This window comes from Vombatus ursinus, unplaced genomic scaffold (assembly GCF_900497805.2).
Source record: "Vombatus ursinus unplaced genomic scaffold, bare-nosed wombat genome assembly UNPS02007284.1, whole genome shotgun sequence".
In the NCBI taxonomy this organism is placed as follows: Eukaryota; Metazoa; Chordata; class Mammalia; order Diprotodontia; family Vombatidae; genus Vombatus; species Vombatus ursinus.
Genome location: NW_020947062.1, coordinates 20725487 through 20732967, shown reverse-complemented (window position 1 = coordinate 20732967; position 7481 = coordinate 20725487).

Below are 7481 nucleotides of genomic sequence, written 5' to 3'. Positions count from 1 at the left end.
TAGATATCTATAGATAGATAGAGAGATAGACAGATAGATAGATAATATGCATTTCTATTATCCATACTCCCAATAAGTTCAACCTGGGGATATATGGGCTTTTCAGGGAGGACTAGCACCTCTGGTGTGAGGGCTTGCTGGACCCTTTTTATGGCTGCTCATCCACCTTTGGTGACCACCTGATTCACCTAACTCTCACCTGAGGATCTAAGAAGCTGCAGCATACATAGTGGCCAAACTCTGGTAAAACCATCTTGGTAGATGGGCTAAATCAGGTTGAAGGTAAGCAACAGGCCTCAAACCTGTTGGTGAGTTAGGGGATGTGAAAACTTCCCCCTGTGGAATGGGTAGATGAGAACAATTTGTTCCAACACTCATGAGGGCAGCTGCAGCAGGAACTGTGTAGCACTTAGAGCTTGGTCAGACATTAAAGATTCCACTTCATTGAAGATCGTCCACTGAATCCTGAGCCGTCGCCAGTCATCTTGACTTTCATCCTGCCATTGGACTTCAATGACTCAGGAAGAGAGAGTGAGGCTGACGACTTTGTGCAACTCTGCCTCACTTAAATCCAATTCATGAACAAGTCAAGGCATCACCTGTGATGTCATTGGTCCTCTTTGAAAACAAAGGGCAAACAACAACAACAAGTTCTATTGGTATCCAACCTTGAGTCTTTAATATGTGCATTAAGTCCCTTGCATCTGGAAGACCATTGTCAATGCATCTAGGAAATCTGGTGGGAAAACTACGGGTCCCACATCTATAGAAATTTTTTGATGCTGTGGTGGAGACCGAGGTTTTCACTGGTAAAAATACAGCACTCCAGCACTTAGGCTTTGCTAGCAATAAATTTACATAATAAAGAAAGGAATCTGGGCTAGGTGGAGAATGCTGACCTTTCTTCCTTAGATATGGCTCAAATTCACTTTTACCTATGACTGAGAGGATCTCAGAAGTATACCAGATTGTCTGAACCCTAAGATATATGGTTTTCTGTGATAAAAGAGCTCCAGCCTAGTCATAGGGGAGCTAGGTAGCACAGTGGATAGAGTGCCAGGACTTACTAGCAAGTCGCTTAAACCTGTTTGCCTCAGTTTCTGCATCTGTAAAATGATCTAGAGAAGGAAATGGCAAACCACTCCGGTATCTTTGCCAAGAAAACCCCAAATGGGGTCACAAAAAGTCAGATATGACTGAAATGACTGAACAACAACAGTAACAACTAGTTGTTGGGGTTTAAAAGGAAAGCTCTAAGCTTAGCCTGGGGACATTGACTGGCTTTTAATAGCTGGGTATAGTGACTTTGACAAAGTGAGCTATCAGTCTATTCTTCTCAGGGAGAGATTTTTGACATTTCATTCTAGTATACCGAAACTGAAATAAGCCCTGAAGCATGGGAAAAGTGCCCAGCAGGGTTGTTGTACTCAATTAGTAGTAGGTCTGGTGAGCCCCATGGAACAATATGCCCAGCAAGAAATAGGCCCAGCGACCACAGAAGTGTACACTTAGGGACAGCGGAATGATGAAATCACCAGAAGCCATTAGGGATTCTATAGCACTGGAGGTTGGAGTAGCCTCTTCACAAGTATCATCCAAATGTGGGACCCTCATGTGTGATTATTCTCTTGGGATTTATTCTCACTACTGATAGCATGTCTATCTATGGGAGAGTGTAGCGTAGGGTTAGGATAAGACTTTCCATTGAAAAATCTTCCTTTGCTAATTTCTCTAAATGCCTTTGTTTTTGAGTTAATTGTACACTCTGAGCAGAGAAAAAATATATTGCTGGTAACTTGGGCTATTGTTTTGAATAGATTTGGACCCATGGAGTATATTGAACTTGTTTGGGGTGGGGGTGCAATTCTAGGAATCTCGCATGAAAAAGGGGGTGCCAAAGGTGTTACACTGTTTTTTCTTTGGTTTCTGACTCTGACCTACTTTTCCAGTTTTAACTCACACTAATTCCCTTTATGCTTAGAATGTCCTCCCACTCCTCCAGCTACCCTGCTGAAAATAACCTGTCTTAAAGACACAGCTCCAGTGTGATTTCCTTGATCTCCAAAGTGAGACATAACTTTTCTTTCCTTTGACCTCACATAACCCTATTTTGTACCTTTCCTATGAACTTAATTTTAAAATGCTTATATCATTACAATTCTCAATAGCACCTCCCACTCAAAGAAACCTCTATTATAACAAAGAAGTATGGTTAAGCAAAATAAACTGACACAATGACCATGTCTGACTTCATTGTACATTTGTAGTCTACCACCTCTCTACTGAAGAGGCATGTTTTATCAGTCCTCCAAGAACTTAATATGTATCACTGAGTATTATAGTCATCTGTGTATAGATATCTTATTTATTTAGATTTATAAACTCCTATTTAGATCATAAACTCCAAGAAAGCAGGTAACTTTAACTTGAAACTTTGTACCTCTCCAACAGTAGCACCATGGACAAGGTTTCTTACCTAGTAGGTGCTTATCAAATATTTAAGTTTATACACATGCACACACATACATATATGTGTATACATACATACACACAAATATACATACACATCTCCTGAGCTCTATGAGGGTAGGGACTAAGTCTTATTCATCTTTGTACCTACAATGCCTTGTATATACCAGGCATATTCATACATGTTTAATGAATTGAAGCTTATTTTATTTCAGCCCGCTTGTTCCTTATGTTAAAATTATATCTTATTCTGGTCCCCCTGACATACCCCCTTGCCCTCCCACTCTGCTTCTAGTCAGCAGTATAAAGTAGCAACAGCAGGAAGTCAGATTGCAAAGGGAAACCTAGAAGTCATATCCATCCCAAAGATCAAAGGAGCATAATTTGCAAACTGTATCATGTATTAACCAAAATTCACATCTGCAGAATATGTGCTAAATCAGGGGAAGCCATCTAGGCCTTGATGTGAGGCCCTTTTGGTCTTATGATATGTAAATCTCAGGTAAGTTCCAGACATCCACAGTAAGATCAGCAAGGGTGTATGGGGTGTTCAGGAGGACTAGCACCTCTGGTGTGAAGGCTTGCTGAGCCCTTTCAGGGCTTCGCATCCACCTTTGGTGTCCACCTGATTCACCTAACTCTCACCGGTGGATCCAAGAAGCTATATAGTGTGCACAGTGGTGACATCCTGGTAAAATCATCTTGGCAGACAGGCTAAACCAGGTTGAGGGTAACCAACAAGCTTCCAAAACCATTAGTGAGTTAGAGGAATGACTATCCCAAGCATGAGAAAACTTTCCCTGATGGAATGGGCAGAAGAGAACAATTTGTTCCAACGGCCACGAAGGTGGCTGAAGCGGGAAGTGTGGGACACTTAGAGCTTGGTCAGACATCGAAGACACCAAAGTCATCCACTGCATTCTGGGCCATCACCAGTTGTTTTGACTTTTGTCTTGCCACTGGACTTCAATGATTCAGGAAGAGAGTGAGGCTGACGACTTTGTGCAATTCTAACTCACTTAAATCCAATTCACAAGCAAGTCAAGACATCATCTGTGATGTCATTGATGGGTCCTCTTTGAAACCAAAGGACAAACAACAAGACTAGCAGGATACCAAATGGTGCTGATAATTTTGAGATGGTGTGGACATGTTAACTTTAAAGTTTTACTGACAACTTTGAGATGATTTGGATATGTTAATGAACTAACCCCCAAATGGCACAGGTTAAGAGTTAGTATGTTCCCTCACCAAAAACCTATAAAAATGAGACCTCAAACTCCCGCACCCTACCCCACATTCTTCCATCTCAATTGGGTCTATGCTGCTGAGTACTTCCAACTCTAATCCATGGTTACATGAGTTACACTTTTTGACTTTCCCCTCCCCATCCTCTCCCTTACTACTGCCTGTCTTTCTCCACCACCCCATCCCTGTCCCCATGCTATCTTCTTCTGTATCAACCACCCCCTTTCATTGCCTGTCTTTGTGCTTTGTGTGCCATTCATCCCAAAGCCTCTGTGCCTTATTAAATTGTGATTGCAGTCTCACCTCTCACTGCCATTGTGGTCTTCCCTGGAGAATACCTAAAGAACTGGGTATTTCCTAATTACATAAATGAGCAATTCACTCTTTTTCTCTTCACCATTTCATCTCTTCTTTCTCTGTTCAGGAGTAAAGGGAGGGGGAACTCCAGCCGTGTCAAAAAATGTCATAGGATAATAATAACATCTCCCTTGAATGACTGGACATTGGTGTCAATAGAGGACTGAGGTGTAATCAACTCAGTAAATCAAACTTTTTAAGTGGCCTTGGGCTCCTGTTTTGGTCTCTGGTCAAATCTCCATGTGGCTAGGTCACCAGTTGCAGCCAGTCACCAGTTGATTTCTATGCAAATGAGGAGTTCATGCCTCCTAACACAAGTGATTTAACAGGTAGAATGGCACCCAAGCTAGCTTTTGTTCTCAGAAACCACATTTTCCCATGGGAAGTAGAATTGAGGGGTCTATTCTCTTTATCAAATCAGGTGGAAAAACTCAGGTAACTGGAGAGATTTAGATTAAGGGTGAGGAGTAGGGCCCCAAACTAAGGCCTCTCTCAGGGCACTTATGATGGGGTTTTTCTTTCATTCCTGAGTCTTTGTCTAATACTATAGACATAGAGGCAGCTAGGTAGCATAGTGAGTAGACCTGGAGTTAGGAAGACTTGATTTCAAATCTTACCTCAGACATTTTTCCAACCTGTGTGACCTTGGGCAAATCACTTAACTTCTCTGTGCCTCAGTTTCCTCATCTGTAAAATGGCAGTTGGACTCAACGGTTTCAAAGTTCTCTACTATCTCTGAATCACATGATCGTTGTCTATAAAAGACAGGTTAACACTTCCTTACATAGTAAGGATTGGTTTCTTTTGTATTCCCAGTACCGAGGGCAGGAACTATGGCTTCCTTCTGTTAAAGTGTGGCCAAGTATAGTGGGCATAAAGTGCGACTCAGTACTTTTAATTATTCATAGGAAGTAAAGGAGGCCATAGGGTGTACCCCACCCTTGAGGCAACCTCAGCATTTCCTGTCCTAAACCTCACCCAAGGCTTTTCTGTGAAGACAAAGAATCTGAAATGTCATATCTGTACCAGTTCCAGTTCTGCTCACTGACCTATTCCTCATTCTAGAAAATGAAGGGTGGTGGAACAGATGATCTCTGATGTCCTTTTTGGTTATAACACCCTATGACTTTAAATATATGAAATATGGGAAAGTAGACGCTAACCCTTTCCTTTCGCATGCCTCTTAGCCTCCTTCTATGTGGCCAAAGGAGCTTGAAATACTGTGCTGAACCAATTCAATCATAATGATATGAAGTACACTCTCCAGTGTTTATCTCCAGATGAACAGTGGCATTTTTCTTTGCTTCATCTTTAACCTCCGGATTCATGTATTCATCTTATGGAATTCACTTCATTTTCACTTTTTTTTTTAAAGGCAATTGGGGTTAAGTGACTTGCCCAGGGTCACACAGCTAGTAAGCGTCAAGTATTTGGTTTGAGGTCGCATTTGAACTCAGGTCCTCCTGACTTCAGGGCCATTTATTTTTGGCTTACCCACTCTCTATCCATTATGCCACCTAGCTGCCCCATTTTCACTTTTTCCCTCTTATTACAGGCTTTGCCTATTTCCTCTGCTTCCCTCTCCTGAGATTACGTGACCTCATTGCTGATTAGATCTGAGGACAAAGGTTAGCTTATGTCTCATCTCATCTGCTCGCTTGAGGGAATTCTCTGCTTGTACCTTTCCCAGGCTTCTGCCAGTTGCGCCTTCAGAAATTGTAAGGGCACAGGAGAGCTGGGCTATTTACCAAAGATGCTCCCCAGTAACACTTACCCTAGTTCCACAAAGACAACCCCAAGCAGGTGTGTCTGTAAGGGAGGACCATGGATCTTTACTAAAGGCTTGTTGGAGGGCACCCTGTGTGTTCCTGAGTCATCCCAGTCATTCTCCATCTACCGGGTGACCCAGTCCTTCTGAGCCTCAGACCTTAGATTTTGGCCCAAATCATATACTGCTTTTTCAATGAGAGCTTGCTAGGAGTTAATTTATTTCGGGTCTTACAAATCTATGTAAAAAAGACAGCAGCAACAATCACATCAGACGACAAGGTCACTGCTGGTTACCCTACCTTTACTTAAACTAGTGTATGTTACAGGTAATGGGCTCTCTAGGGTAGGTAGCATGGCACAGTAGAAATAGTCCCACATCTAGGCAGGGGACCTCAGATCAGATCCTGGTTGCCCCTCGCTGTGACCTATGTGACCTCAGGCAAGTTAACAACAACTCTCAGTCTGATTATGCAACTGTAAATTGAGGGATTCATAGAAGCACAGGTTTAGAAGAGACCTGAGAGGCCACTGAATCCAAACCCCTAATTTTTTTTTACTGATGAGGAAACTGAGGCACAGGGAGGTTGTGACATACTCAAGATCACAGTGTCAGGGGCAGGGTTTGAACCACATCTTCCTGACTCCAAGTCCTGTGCTCTACAGCCTCTGAGGACCCTTCCAGCTCTACGATGAGACTGTTCTGATCACCACCTGCTCTTTGTCAGGTCCTCCCCGTGAATGAGTTAATCTCTTCTCTAGTATGGAGGTGCATGGGCTCCCTTTGAAGCCTACTGACCACATACACACTACCCAGATGCTGATGTACACAGAAAACATTGCTTTATTGACTGCATTTGCCAACACACTGAGGAATGCGAAGGTTTTCCATAAGCTATGGGCTGTGGTCCCCATGTGTATTTAAAGCATACACGGATTTTGAACATGATGGCAACGCTGGCAGACAGCGTTATCACAAGGCAACACAAACAGCATGCATTACATGGCCACACAGAACGAGTTGGGTACATTCTATTGCTTTAAGGATTGCCTAACATGGAAAATGTACAAAAAGGAGAAATAGGTCTTTGCGTTAATGAAAAATACATTTTTTCTCTACAAAGGAATCTTTCTAATACAAGAAAATAAATATTGCAACATAAGCCAAAAATAATTTAAAATTGCTCTTTTCAATATATTTTCAATATTTCTCTTTTATATTAACAAATGGCACATCACTTTCTTTGAAACAAAGAAAACAGAAGGCTCTCCTCCTGTGACATTCATATCATTTCCCATCACTGATGTGGAGCAGAATTTCTTTATGTTAAATGGAATAGATTGGTGGGAATTTCCTTAAAGAACAACCAAAGGTAACGTCGTCCTGGTGACAGAATGCTAAATCTCCTGGGGCTTCCCGGATCAGGCCAAGGCCCATTTGCTGAGCAGGTCCTGAGGGTACTCCCCAGAGCCCTGCCTCACCTGTTCTCCAGACCCAGCCCTTGGTAGCAGCTCAGTCAGGACCAAATGGCTCGTTCTTCCTTGTGCTAGCGGGGATGGGGGAATTCAAATCACTACCACAGGTACAAACTGCTCTCCTACACAGACAGATACCTGGCCATCCACTCTGTAGGAACCCC